Source organism: Panulirus ornatus, chromosome 64 (genome assembly GCF_036320965.1).
Source record: "Panulirus ornatus isolate Po-2019 chromosome 64, ASM3632096v1, whole genome shotgun sequence".
In the NCBI taxonomy this organism is placed as follows: domain Eukaryota; kingdom Metazoa; phylum Arthropoda; class Malacostraca; order Decapoda; family Palinuridae; genus Panulirus; species Panulirus ornatus.
Window position 1 is genome coordinate 3,735,031 of NC_092287.1, and position 15,266 is coordinate 3,750,296.

The window sequence follows — 15,266 nt, forward strand, 5'->3', positions numbered from 1 at the left end:
AACAACAACTGACTCACTTCCCAAGCTCTCTCATCCCCAACAGACTTCATACTTGCCCCTCTTTCCAGGACTCTTGCATTTACCTCCCTAACAACCCCATCCATAAACAAATTAAACAACCATGGAGACATCACACACCCCTGCCGCAAACCTACATTCACTGAGAACCAATCACTTTCCTCTCTTCCTACACGTACACATGCCTTACATCCTCGATAAAAACTTTTCACTGCTTCTAACAACTTGCCTCCCACACCATATATTCTTAATACCTTCCACAGAGCATCTCTATCAACTCTATCATATGCCTTCTCCAGATCCATAAATGCTACATACAAATCCATTTGCTTTTCTAAGTATTTCTCACATACATTCTTCAAAGCAAACACCTGATCCACACATCCTCTACCACTTCTGAAACCGCACTGCTCTTCCCCAATCTGATGCTCTGTACATGCCTTCACCCTCTCAATCAATACCCTCCCATATAATTTACCAGGAATACTCAACAAACTTATACCTCTGTAATTTGAGCACTCACTCTTATCCCCTTTGCCTTTGTACAATGGCACTATGCACGCATTCCGCCAATCCTCAGGCACCTCACCATGAGTCATACATACATTAAATAACCTTACCAACCAGTCAACAATACAGTCACCCCCTTTCTTAATAAATTCCACTGCAATGCCATCCAAACCTGCTGCCTTGCCGGCTTTCATCTTCCGCAAAGCTTTTACTACCTCTTCTCTGTTTACCAAATCATTTTCCCTAACCCTCTCACTTTGCACACCACCTCGACCAAAACACCCTATATCTGCCACTCTGTCATCAGACACATTCAACAAACCTTCAAAATACTCATTCCATCTCCTTCTCACATCACCGCTACTTGTTATCACCTCCCCATTTACGCCCTTCACTGAAGTTCCCATTTGCTCCCTTGTCTTACGCACCCTATTTACCTCCTTCCAGAACATCTTTTTATTCTCCCTAAAATTTACTGATAGTCTCTCACCCCAACTCTCATTTGCCCTTTTTTTCACCTCTTGCACCTTTCTCTTGACCTCCTGTCTCTTTCTTTTATACTTCTCCCACTCAAATGCATTTTTTCCCTGCAAAAATCGTCCAAATGCCTCTCTCTTCTCTTTCACTAATACTCTTACTTCTTCATCCCACCACTCACTACCCTTTCTAAACAGCCCACCTCCCACTCTTCTCATGCCACAAGCATCTTTTGCGCAATCCATCACTGATTCCCTAAATACATCCCATTCATCCCCCACTCCCCTTACTTCCATTGTTCTCACCTTTTTCCATTCTGTACACAGTCTCTCCTGGTACTTCCCCACACAGGTCTCCTTCCCAAGCTCACTTACTCTCACCACCTTCTTCACCCCAACATTCACTCCTCTTTTCTGAAAACCCATACTAATCTTCACCTTAGCCTCCACAAGATAATGATCAGACATCCCTCCAGTTGCACCTCTCAGCACATTAACATCCAAAAGTCTCTCTTTCGCACGCCTGTCAATTAACACGTAATCCAATAACGCTCTCTGGCCATCTCTCCTACTTACATAAGTATACTTATGTATATCTCGCTTTTTAAACCAGGTATTCCCAATCATCAGTCCTTTTTCAGCACATAAATCTACAAGCTCTTCACCATTTCCATTTACAACACTGAACACCCCATGCATACCAATTATTCCCTCAACTGCCACATTACTCACCTTCGCATTCAAATCACCCATCACTATAACCCGGTCTCGTGCATCAAAACCGCTAACACACCCATTTAGCTGCTCCCAAAACACTTGCCTCTCATGATCTTTCTTCTCATGCCCAGGTGCATATGCACCAATAATCACCCACCTCTCTCCATCAACTTTCAATTTTACCCATATTAATCGAGAATTTACTTTCTTACATTCTATCACATACTCCCACAACTCCTGTTTCATGAGTATTGCTACTCCTTCCCTTGCTCTTGTCCTCTCACTAACCCCTGACTTCACTCCCCAGACATTTCCAAACCACTCTTCCCCTTTACCCTTGAGCTTCGTTTCACTCAGAGCCAAAACATCCAGGTTCCTTTCCTCAAACATACTACCTATCTCTCCTTTTTTCACATCTTGGTTACATCCACACACATTTAGGCACCCCACTCTGAGCCTTCGAGGAGGATGATCACTCCCCGCGTGACTCCTTCTTCTGTTTCCCATTTTAGAAAGTTAATACAAGGAGGGGAGGATTTCCGGCCCCCCGCTCCCGTCCCCTCTAGTCGCTTTCTACGACACGCGAGGAATACGTGGGAAGTATTCTTTCACCCCTATCCCCAGGGATAATATACATATATATATACATATACTCACACACACACACACATGCACATACACACACACACACACATACATATATATATACATATGAAAAATGTAAGAAACAATTTAGAAAACAAACTTTTAGCTTGAAATGAATGAAAAAAATGAATGTCACATAATGGTTCAACCTCTGGCTATGGAAAAGGAAATGTACAATTTATTCACACAAACGTCAATAGCAGTTCTCATCAATATATATATATATATATATATATATATATATATATATATATATATATATATATATATATATATATAATCATACTAACTCGAGGTTATAGTTATGGTAAAGGCTTTTGGACAAACCACAAAGGGTTTCTCTCTGGGTGTTTTATCTAAGCCTTACAACAGCGGCTCCCTCTGACCGTGGGATTATTTGGTGTTATTTCCAGCATCGTCCCAGTGATGACTGGACCAGGAAGTCCTTGTGTGGCACCGACTCTTTTACACCCGAGGGAGGGGCCCGCGCTGGTGCTTCACAACGTGAGGTGAGGATTCTCTCTCTCTCTCTCTCTCTCTCTCTCTCTCTCTCTCTCTCTCTCTCTCTCTCTCTCTCTCTCTCTGCCTGTTGTCAGCGTAATAAAGGCGTAAGAGCACCGTGCACTAGGACCGCGGGATAAGCAGACTGACTCCTCCTGGCGCCACCTCACCTTAGGTGTTCCGCGCCTGCTTGCTAACCTCTGCCCGTTCGTTCCGTGTTCCGCCTCTGTAAGTGCTTTCCCCTTTAACCCTACAGTTTAAAAGAACAACACCTGTTAAATGTTATGGCACATAAATATATATATTTTTTCTCTCTTCTGTGTCTAACCTGACGTGGAACTCTTAAATACCAAATGTAATCTCCATTATGGATATGACATATACCCTTACCCACATGTGTGAAAGGTAATCCCAAATACGCGGTAGCTTCCACTATTACCCTAACGTACCCATCCTTACCTAACTAACCGTTACCCTTACCTTGGGCCGACCAACTAAAGCCTATTCCACTTACCTACCCTCTCTCTCTCTCTCTCTCTCTCTCTCTCTCTCTCTCTCTCTCTCTCTCTCTCTCTCTCTCTCAGTAACACATCTTGAGTAGTCTTACCTTCGAAAGTAGAGAAATCGGATGACTTTTTTTCTCTGTCATTAGCGTCGACCACAGCGCCCTCCATACACACACACACACACCCACCACAGTTTTTTTTTTTTTTTCACTTTCCCGTCGAGTTTCGGACACATCCCTTTTCCTGTTTTCTCCGCTAATTACGCTAACTGTCATCGGATGATTAATCTTCACATTTCGAGTCTCGGCAATATCACATTTTCCTAGAAAGAAAATATGATGATATACGACAGATGAGTAAGCAAATACAATAATGTGTATGTGGGTGGTTTGGGCCATTCTCTCGTCTGTTTCCTTGCGCTACCTCGCTAACGCGCAAGGAGACTCATAGGAATATATATATATATATATATATATATATATATATATATATATATATATATATATATATATATATATATATATAATCACGTGATGTCAATAAATAAAGCAGACATGACATGAGATGAATTAATAATTAGGTAAAATGCTAAATATCATTAGAATCCAGTATGTTATATATAATAACTTCTATCATTAACACCATAACACATCATATCAACAGGAGGTAAAGGCTTCATTCTTAAGTCGCTTGGACGCTTTCGAACATGGACCGTCCACGCTCGTTTCGTTGACCCTCGGTTCGAATCCTGGCCGAGTCGACATGCATATTCAAACCCACGTTCAAATGGGATTATGCCACCGCGCGAGGGGAATACCTGAAGAGGGTCTGAATGCCATTTAACAAAATGGTTGAAGGCGAGTCACTGTGAAGCCTCCATTAAGCAAGGGATCGAACGCGCGCGCCTGCGAGTGCGTGATTCGGTTGCAAAACGCTAGGATCGTGTTGACCCGACGTCCACAGCGACCTCGAATTGGCGTCTTTAATGACCCCTGATATGCCGTGCGGTGGGTGCATGACCGTCTATTAACCTCATATACGAATGATGACGATAGACAAGTTTCATGCGTCTTACAAGAACCTGTGAGCGATCGATCGCTGGGCGCGATCGTATATAAAGACCTTCTTCTCGTCCTGTGTTTTGGGGGAAATGAATATATCATAAACCTTCGAAACTCATACCCAACCTTGGCACGTGCCTTGACACCGACGGGTTAATTTAAGGAAGGAAACACACACATCTGTGGTGTTGTTAAGGACTGATACGATGGACGGAGGAGGAGAAGCCACCACCTGTTCGGCACGCACAGGAGGCTGACGAAGATAGCCTGGAGAGAGTGAGTGAGTGAGTCTCCCCCTCACACATACACACACCCACCCACCCACACACCCCCGGGGCCGTGTTACGGCAGGTGGATGATGTATTCTTGTCGGAGGAGGAGGAGGAGGAGGAGGAGGAGGAGGAGGCGTCTGCTGCTGCTACTGCTCAAGCCAGCCATGCAGGCTGCCCCCTGCCTCCTCCTTCTCTACGCAAAACACTTCAAAAAAGAGGTGCACTGGTTCGACTCCTCCTCGTCGTGTCGTCCCCCTGTGCAATCCCCTACCCCAAGAAAAAGCCACAGTGATGGTTCACGGAGGTCTGCAGGTTTATGAGTGGTGTCACAATGTTATATGAGTCACTGATAAAAAAAGAAAAAAATTTTGAGTTAAGGGCTTTTCTGGAGGGGTGAGTCAGTATGGTAGTCAGGGTAGACATGGTCGCCCCCTTCCCTTCCACGGGAGGTAGCCCCCCCCCCTATCGTACGTGGGAACATCCTGGGTGCATTCCTTCCTGTGCCTCTGAGACTCTGGAGTGGACCCTGGGGAACGGAACAGGTCCACGCGGAACGGCTACGGACGGAGACCGAGAGAGTGTACTTGACATTTCCACTCCCGTGTTCCGTGCTAACGCCACACGGAACATGATGCTTTACATGGGTTGATGTGATCCGCTGGTATGCTCAAATATGTCAGTATGTCGCTAGGCTCCTCCCAGGCTGGTATGCTCCCCTAGGGAAAAATGAGCATGTTTACCGCGAGCATAATGATATGATCAACAGGGAGCATTTGTTTCAATGATGAAGCAGCCAGACGTGTTCATCGACGCAGCGTAATACATGGGAAGGACAGATAACACCCGACCTGATGGTCTATGACCAGGTCACCTGCTGGAGGAGAGTACATGGGAAGGACAGATAACACCCGACCTGATGGTCTATGACCAGGTCATCTGCTGGAGGAGAGTACATGGGAAGGACAGATAACACCCGACCTGATGGTCTATCACCAGGTCACCTGCTGGAGGAGAGTACATGGGAAGGACAGATAACACCCGACCTGATGGTCTATGATCAGGTCACCTGCTGGAGGAGAGTACATGGGAAGGACAGATAACACCCGACCTGATGGTCTATGACCAGGTCATCTGCTGGAGGACAGTACATGGGAAGGACAGATAACACCCGACCTGATGGTCTATGACCAGGTCACCTGCTGGAGGACAGTACATGGGAAGGACAGATAACACCCGACCTGATGGTCTATGACCAGGTCACCTGCTGGAGGAGAGTACATGGGAAGGACAGATAACACCCGACCTGATGGTCTATGATCAGGTCATCTGCTGGAGGAGAGTACATGGGAAGGACAGATAACACCCGACCTGATGGTCTATGACCAGGTCACCTGCTGGAGGAGAGTACATGGGAAGGACAGATAACACCCGACCTGATGGTCTATGACCAGGTCACCTGCTGGAGGAGAGTACATGGGAAGGACAGATAACACCCGACCTGATGGTCTATGACCAGGTCACCTGCTGGAGGAGAGTACATGGGAAGGACAGATAACACCCGACCTGATGGTCTATGACCAGGTCACCTGCTGGAGGAGAGTACATGGGAAGGACAGATAACACCCGACCTGATGGTCTATGACCAGGTCACCTGCTGGAGGAGAGTACATGGGAAGGACAGATAACACCAGACCTGATGGTCTATGACCAGGTCACCTGCTGGAGGAGAGTACATGGGAAGGACAGATAACACCCGACCTGATGGTCTATGACCAGGTCACCGGCTGGAGGACAGTACATGGGAAGGGCAGATAACACTCGACCTGATGGTCTATGACCAGGTCATCTGCTGGAGGACAGCAACATTATCCTGATCTAAACACAGATCAATATAGACGGTAACAAGACAATCTAGAACATGTTGGTATCATCTAGGAATACCATACCAAATTAGGTTACTCGTCTAGGTACAAAACTAGTACTTTACTAGGACGGATATGCTCATCCAGACACAAGGTCTGGGCTGATCTGATCAACATGCACAGACGGTTCACTCCGGCGCTGGTGAAGTCTGAATGCTTACACAATTTGTCTGGCCGGATACGTTATTACACAGAAGCCTCTCCAAATGGTGTGTGTTGTATATAGTTATACTGAAGCCTCTCCAAATGGTGTGTGTTGTATATAGTTATACTGAAGCCTCTCCAAATGGTGTGAGTTGTATATAGTTATACTGAAGCCTCTCCAAATGGTGTGTGTTGTATATAGTTATACTGAAGCCTCTCCAAATGGTGTGTGTTGTATATAGTTATACTGAAGCCTCTCCAAATGGTGTGTGTTGTATATAGTTATACTGAAGCCTCTCCAAATGGTGTGTGTTGTATATAGTTAAACTAAAGCCTCTCCAAATGGTGTGTGTTGTATATAGTTATACTGAAGCCTCTCCAAATGGTGTGTGTTGTATATAGTTATATTGAAGCCTCTCCAAATGGTGTGTGTTGTATATAGTTATACTGAAGCCTCTCCAAATGGTGTGTGTAGTATACAGTCGTAGTGAAGCCTCTCTAATGATATGCAAAAAACATATGTATTTAAAGTCGGAAGCGAGATCATCATCACACGACTGTGGTGGAATGTTGATACAGGAGGAAGAGGAGGAGGAGGAGGAGGTGGAGGAGGAGGAGGAAGATGATGAGGAGGAGGAGATGAAGACGCAGTCCCTCCCCTTGGCTGGGGCATCTGCAACTTACGAAACACACCGACGCGTGTTCGAAATTCCTGCAGAGGACGTGAGAAAAAACATAAAATCCTGCGGGAGGGGATCCCTCCCTCCGTAAGTCGAGATGGCTGGGCGCCATCGTGCGCACAAGGAGGCCCCTGGCGTCTGCGCAGGCCCAGGGCTTTCGTTGTAGGCCACCCGCATACCAGGTTTTTCTACCAATGCCGCGGCGATGGACTTAGCGGATGGAATTCAGCATCCAGGATTTAAGTCTCAAGTGAGTGAGAGAGAGAGAGAGAGAGAGAGAGAGAGAGAGAGAGAGAGAGAGAGAGAGAGAGAGAGAGAGAGAGAGAGACCTCCAGTCTGACTCATCTTCCGGTACGAACACACAAAATACTTGTGTGTGGACGACGCTGGGGATATGAGGTTCTCAGCCTTAGCCATCGACGTACACAGAACAACGAAATAAACTGTTCATCATCGCTGGCAGGTTGGTTTATATGTGGGAGGAGGGGAGGGAGGGGGGGTAGGCCTTGGTTTATATGGTGGGTGTTGTTTAGGCCTACGAACTGCCAGGTGGGGGATTAAGGTCTTCAACATCAAGCCATAACCCACCGTTTGATTTGAACACCATCTTCAGGTGTGTGAGGTTAACTCTGATGACCATACACTTTCTCACTCTCCGTGTATGGCTCTTCAGTGTGTGTGTGTGTGTGTGTGTGTGTGTGTGAGTGGTGGGGGGGGGGGGGGGTGAGGGAGGGAGAGCTATGGAAGAGAGAAGGGGAAAGCACTTCGGACGCACATTCGGGATTCCAACCCGGGTGGTTCCCGGTGTCACAGATACTCTCGAGGATTTCGTAAACCAGCGCCGAATGTCTTCCTCTTTTCCAATTCGATGACACACATGACATGTATGCAAATGAGTCTTACTAGGCTGACTTATCCTTTCATTTATTGATCAAAATCAATACTTCATTACGTGACTTATTCTTTATATTCACCGCTGGTTATTACTAACCACAAGTAATTTATCATTCCAAGGAAGATGTGTTGCCCAACACGTTAATACCACAACAAAAAAAAAAAAAAGAAATTGCCACAATTATCTAATATGTTTCTAGTTCCAGTGGGTGAGATTTAGGTAGTATCCATACATCACAACACTGCGATAAAAATAATTACCTTTATTACTTATCATGGGATGTGTTTCCAGCTCTCCTGTGGACCTAGCGATAAAAGCAGCCTTTGTGAGGGACGTTCACTCACCCAGTCCTTAACTTTACTAACTTTAAAACAGACGAATAATGGTGTCATAGTTAGGAGATAATTACCCGCCCTAATTATACCTTAACTCAGCGTTCAGTGGTGTATGTGTCTGTGTTATGCCTGCGTGTGTGTGTCTGTGTTGTGGCTGTGTCTCTCTGCGTTGTGTGTGTGTGTGTGTGTGTGTGTTCGTCAGTAGGGAAGTCATGGAGAGCATCATGGTAAGGTCAAGCCGTCATGAGCACCAGCCTTGACATATACACCTGTGCGTGTGTGTGTGTGTGTGTGTGTGTGTGTGTGTGTGTGTGTGTGTATGGACGAAAGGTCGCACGGTCGGGGTCAAAGGGTCATTTCATCAAGTGTGGGTGTGGGTGAATGACTCCCTTGAGCGGTGTCCTGTTGCCGCAGTTGAGCGGGTGATAAGGGGAAAGATTCCGAAGCCCGACTCGAGTTACGGCCAGACGCCCGGTCGGTGCTTCGAATGGGACGCTTCATGTCTAGGGACCCCCTCTGCTGGGATGGTGAGCGGCCGCGCCTGTCTCATGTCCTGTGAAAGGCTGGTAAGGGCAAGGGAAGAAGAGGAAGAAGCCACACGGGAAGAGGAATAACAACGAGCAAGGCAGAAAGTAGGAGTCCAATGCCAACGTTGCGAATGAACCCGTGGTTGACACGCGTCTCGTTCGGCTGGTTCAGTAATTCGCTCGTGAAAAGCTCTTGTGACTTTCGAGTACGACCATTCCTAGAGGCCGCGTCTAAATTCCCCCCCCCCCCATCTCTCTCTCTCTCTCTCTCTCTCTCTCTCTCTCTCTCTCTCTCTCTCTCTCTCTCTCTCTCTCTCTCTCTCTCTCATTCCTGCAGGCGTCTAGGAACACACGAGGTCGCCTGCAGGAGGCCATGAGCCTATCTCGCATCCCGGTCGGCGAGCCTTCTCCAGGTGTCTTGTCTCCCGACCTCATCAACGCTCCCTCTATTTCCAGCGTGACATTTGTCAAGGGTTTTTAAAGAGCATCGTGTGGGCCAGGCCAGCCTACTGCCCTCTCTCTCTCTCTCTCTCTCTCTCTCTCTCTCTCTCTCTCTCTCTCTCTCCTGTAAGGCCAAGATAAGGTCAAATGGCTGCTCCATCCCCGGACATGACTTCCTTCCCAGGCGTCTATTCTTGCCCTTAACCCCCCCCCCCCCTCCCTTTTCTACTCAGCTTCCCTCAGTGGCTCAACCTCCCTTCACCAACCCCTACCCCCAACCTCCCAAACCCCATCCTATTTCTAAATACCATTTTCCTCTGAGGTCAGACTCTCATATGTTGCTCCCTACAGCATTTGAAGTCATGTTCTCCCCTCGTCCACCCACCCTCCACCCTCACACCTATTTCTCCCCTCCTGTTTTAGCTCCCTCCTTACGTAACCCCAAGTCACCCTCTGTGCCTTAAACCTGCTCCGTGGCCACCGTCCCCTCACCTCAGGCTCCCCCTCCCCCATCTACCCCCCCGATGAACGCCCTCTGTACCTCACCGCAGACACTACTCCTGCATCAGATACTAACCCAACGAGTCGGTGGCGTGGGCTGAGCACAAGACACGAGTGCCTTAGCTCCAAGCGTCACGGTTTGGGCTGAGCACAAGATATGGTCGTATCAACTCCCCTCCTCCCAACTCCTCCTACCCCCTTTTCATGCCGCAGTGGTGTGGGCTAAGAACAAGACACGCCTTGTCTCACCTGCGTCTGGCGATGGAAGGGGAGTATGCCAATGAAATTCCCCCGTGATCCCTCCTCTCTCTCTCTCTCTCTCTCTCTCTCTCTCTCTCTCTCGCTCTCTCTCTCTCTCTCTCTTTCTCTCTCTCTCTCTCTTGTAGAGGAACAAGGTGTTCGGAAGTTTTGATTCATTGTTTTTTCTTTTTTACAAAAGACGTCGGGGTAGAGGTGGAAAAGGAGCAGAAAGAAAAGAAGGACAAAATGTAGAAAAGAAAGGAAAGAAGAAATAAGAAAGAAAAACAAGACAAAACAGGTTGCGGAGAGAGAGAGAGAGAGAGAGAGAGAGAGAGAGAGAGAGAGAGAGAGAGAGAGAGAGAGAGAGAGAGAGGCTATGAAGCAGCAGGTGGCGCCACCACACGACACCGTCTGGGTTTGTTTACACTCTTTGTGTGTTGACCTGATCAGCTGACACTGTTTACTGTCACGTGCTGGCCCCAGCTGGCCCGGGCCAGTGGGGGGGGGGGGGCCTCCTGGCCAAACGCTGACGCACATCTGGGCCTTGTTAAGATGGCCCAGTTGGGCAAACACCGATCGGGTGAGTAAGAGAGTCTGGCTGAACATAATTGACCCGAGGGAGAGACAGAGAGATAGTGTATACATCTGACCCTTTTGGGCCCAACACTGGCCCACATCTGGCCGGGTTTCGGAGGGTTTCTGACCCTCTTGACCACACGCTCGTGTTTCATAAGCGTTTCAGGGTATCAAAGCCCATGTCATGCATCTCCAGACGTTTGTTTATGGTGCCTTACGTCACTTATATACACGTTTTGTCATGGCCTGAACGTTTTTTTTTTTTTTTGCGAGTTAAAAAAAACCTAGGGAAACCTAAAATATTCATGTGACTCGTACTTATTTTTTGTATGACGAACGTTTTGTACATGACTTTTAAAGTACATGAAGGAAGCCTAAACGTTTTGCATGACTCCCAAATATTCTGTATGACAAACTAATGAACAAAATAATGTACATCTTTCTTACTTTCTTTCATCTTTCTTACTGAGGTTTTGAATCCCACATGATACGCGAGAATGTGTTAACCAGATGGGATGAAGCGTGGAGTAACGTGTCGAGGACCCGACGCTGCCCAGGGCGTGGACTTCGCCCCTCCCCCCCACAATCCCCACACCCCATAAATTACACCGAAGACCACCATTTGCATCCCAGTGAGTCCGAAGCCTTGGGAGCGTTCCGTTCCGTTCCTCTTTCCATTCCTCTACAGACGAATCTACCTGCGTATTTCTCAACACTTGCTCTCTAATCATCGAAGCCTTTCCTCTGGGTAACGTAAAAATATAATATCAACGGCATTAAAGCCATATTATATGAAGATATACTTCAAATAAACGAGAAACTCTCAGAATTGGTCCTGGATGATGTTGGGGTATGCGAACGAAAGCCGCTGGGAGCGTGGCGGATGAGAAGGAGAGTTTGTTTACATCTGCGTCAATCCGTCCGAGGCAATTGTCTCATTACACACAATTATCGTCGGGCCACTGGTGTCCTACCGGCCTCTTGCCTGAGCTTCCTGCTGCTGCTGCTGCTGCCGCCGGTAACAAGCGTAGTCTTCGCGGGCTCGTAAATATTAAAATCACAGCGGCAGCAGACAAATTACCATAATCTGTCCGCGTGGTAATGCGTTGAGCACCTTGGCCGATGGTGGGCGAGAAAAGACTGGGTTCTTCGATTCCTTAACGCAATAAAATACGAGATGGATTTCGAAAATATCTGAATGCGCAAGATAAATGAATTCTTTGGTAATTACTAATTTATCAAGGATTAGGCTACAATTATTCAGCACCTTTAGGAAAGTAATTACCTATTATTATTGTACGGGGAGTTCTACACTTGTGGGGGGCCCCATCTCTTGTACTGTACGGGGAGGGAGTTCAACACTCGTGGGGGGGCCCCATCTCTTGTACTGTGCGGGGAGGGAGTTCAACACTCGTGGGTCCCCATATCTGTTCCATAAATAACTCTTCCCTTCATACCTGTCCAGTCCACACTTGCTACATCACACGTAACCACTTCACACATCTATACAACACACAACTTTAATGAATGACACCATAGTCTTACAACCAACATTGTACATTGAACTGTAAAAGCTTTTGTTAGTGAAGAATGTATACAAAAAAGATATATGATAGGTTTGGTTATTTTCATCAATTGCTCTTTCGGACGTACAGATAATGTTCCTGGTAGAGAGAGAGAGAGAGAGAGAGAGAGAGAGATAGATAGAGAGAGAGAGAGAGAGAGAGAGAGAGAGAGAGAGAGAGAGAGAGAGAGAGAGAGAGAGAGAGAGAGAGTGTGTGTGTGTGTGTGTGTGTGTGAGGGAAGGTGTTTTGACAGCAGCTCCACAAAGCCGGTAGGTCACTCCCTGACAGATTACGCGCTCGACCCTCCCTGACACTCTCCCACGCTCCCTCTCTCACACTCTCCCACCTCGCCACTTCACACTCTCCCTGAGAGACACCCAACCACCTCCCTCACCCACACACGATCTCTACACATGAAATGATTATTGGAAAACATCTCAAAATTCCTCCCCCAGCCGATAGATACCCTACACATACGACGCGAGACATCATAAAATCTTTTAAAAATGACCATCATTTAACGACGTAACCACAGGTCATGCGGACGGCCACACAATATCCCAATTCCCCGGATTCGTATTCAGCAGGAAAAATATTCCTCATACACAGAGGTTCTGACGTAAATATATTTCTCCGGAAAAAAAAATCTCAGAATTTAAATATGATCGAGCGCGCCTCGACTTAAAATAACGACAGAAAATACTTTATAATGCCTCCTCTAACCCACAGATACCCAATAAATTCGATGCCAATTATCAGAAAGATGTTATGAAATCACTGAACAACTTAATGGCATGATAATGTTCGTTATACAAAGGTTGTTGAACGAAATACACCAACCTGAGAAAAAAAAATGCAAAATATCGCAGGATTTTTTATTTTTGTATTAGAATTTAAGTAAAATCTAAACGCTTCTATCATGGAAAATAACTCGTAATCCTTCAGCGAGGGGATACATACGTAATACATAAGCAGCAAATGAATAGTTGACAAATGTAATAATCTAAATATACAATTATACACACACACACACACACACACATATATATATATATATATATATGTGTGTGTGTGTGTGTGTGTGTGTGTGTGTGTGTGTGTGTAAAAGACCTGTACAAACAATAACGTATCCTTGAATCCATTAATGCGACACACAATAACTGAAGAAAAATACTTGAAAGCTTGAATCATTGTAGATCCTCTCAAATCATAGCGAGAGGACTGTGATTGGCTGAGCCCGTGGTTTAAAAGGCGTAAGTGACCTTTATGCTGACGTTTTCCTACGTTAGGTCAATGGAGAGGGGAAGGAGGGGAGGTGATCAATAGGTTAATAGGAGGTGATCGATTGGTGATGGTACTGTAACTGGCAGTTTAAAAAAAAGGCACTGTTGATTTTTCTGAGAGTCATTTAAGTCCAAGATGACAAAGGGTTCATAAGAGGCAACGGGTTACCAACGGGAACAACAGGTTAACGGGGCGGGTCCAACAGGTGCCTTTCCTGGAGCCGTTCACGGCGCCGGAAACGCCAGAACTTCAACAGGAAACCGTTTCACCCGTTTGTGGGGGGGTCATGGGGGGGGGGGGGGGTTCTGGGGGTCATTTGATCGCTGGGAGGAGGTTGAAGGCGTGTCTTACGCGTGCGCTGGGAGAAGGTTGTGGGTTTCCCCTTAAGCGTGAGCTGGGAGCTTTTAGGTCTGCTTTTAAGTGTGAGCTGAGAGAGGGTTTTACGGTCTATCCTCCATGTGCTCTGGGAGAGGTTCATGCACCTGGTGTTGACCTGAGCTGAGAGGAGGAAATGATCGTGATATCAGGCATGCTGCAGGTCTGTGAGCTAGGAGTAGCAAGGAGGTCGTGAGCTGGGAGGTGCATGGAGGTAGGGGGCTCGTGAACTGAGAGATGCATGGAGGTAGGGGAGTCGTGAGCTGGGAGGTGCATGGAGGCAGGGGGTGGGGGGGGTCGTGAGCTGGGAGAATTATGGAGCTGGGATGTCTTAGTGAACTGGGATGTGTGGCTAGGGGAAAGGTACCCGTTAAGAGAAAGGGGAGATTATAAGAACGTAATTACATTTTTATGGACTGCGTTCTCACCATTAGGCGCGCACACACACACACACACACACACACACACACACACGGACCTCTATAGTGTAGTGCCGTGTTTAGCGTCGCTGACCATGACTGACGGCCGCGTATCGAATCCTGGGTGCGTCAATCGGCCCACAGCCAGCCTAGGCGTTCATCCTTCCCTCAGGGAGTTCCGATCGACAAGTGGGAACCTGGCTTAGGCTAGTGTGAGTGTTTACACCAGACGAAGCAACACGGGTGGACAACTCTATCCACGTATCACACACACACACACACACACACACACACACACACACACACACACACACACACACATATCCTTACGTGTCATTGTCGTGTGTGTGTGTGTGTGTGTGTGTGTGTGTGTGTCAACGAGCCCCGGATATTCCCTGGGGAATATAAAGGGTTGAGGAAGGAAGCCCCCCCCCCCCCTCCCCCGTCATTGTGTTGGGAGTGGAATGTGACCCCCTCGACTCCTGCGACCCAGCTGCTCTCTCTCTCTCTCTCTCTCTCTCTCTCTCTCTCTCTCTCTCTCTCTCTCTCTCTCCTAAAAGCTTTTTAGCGTCGTGTCACCAGATAAGCTGCGCGGGACTACAAGCGTCGAGATGGAGCTGGGTCAGGTGTGTGGGGACGGGGGGCGGGGGATGGTG

General features: G+C 47.2%; 1 long non-coding RNA gene across 2 annotated transcripts in view; it reads right to left on the minus strand.

The window, feature by feature from the left end:
* The window catches only part of LOC139746316 (uncharacterized), a 146,326-nt gene that overhangs the window by 37,496 nt on the left and 93,564 nt on the right, over nucleotides 1-15,266 (minus strand). The window contains exon 4 of one of the 2 annotated variants that reach the window (XR_011712133.1): nucleotides 3,475-3,695. The exons of the other annotated variant lie outside the window; for it this stretch is intronic. This is a non-coding gene — a long non-coding RNA (uncharacterized lncRNA). The remainder of the gene's footprint in view (nucleotides 1-3,474; nucleotides 3,696-15,266) is intronic. 2 annotated transcript variants of the gene reach the window in all.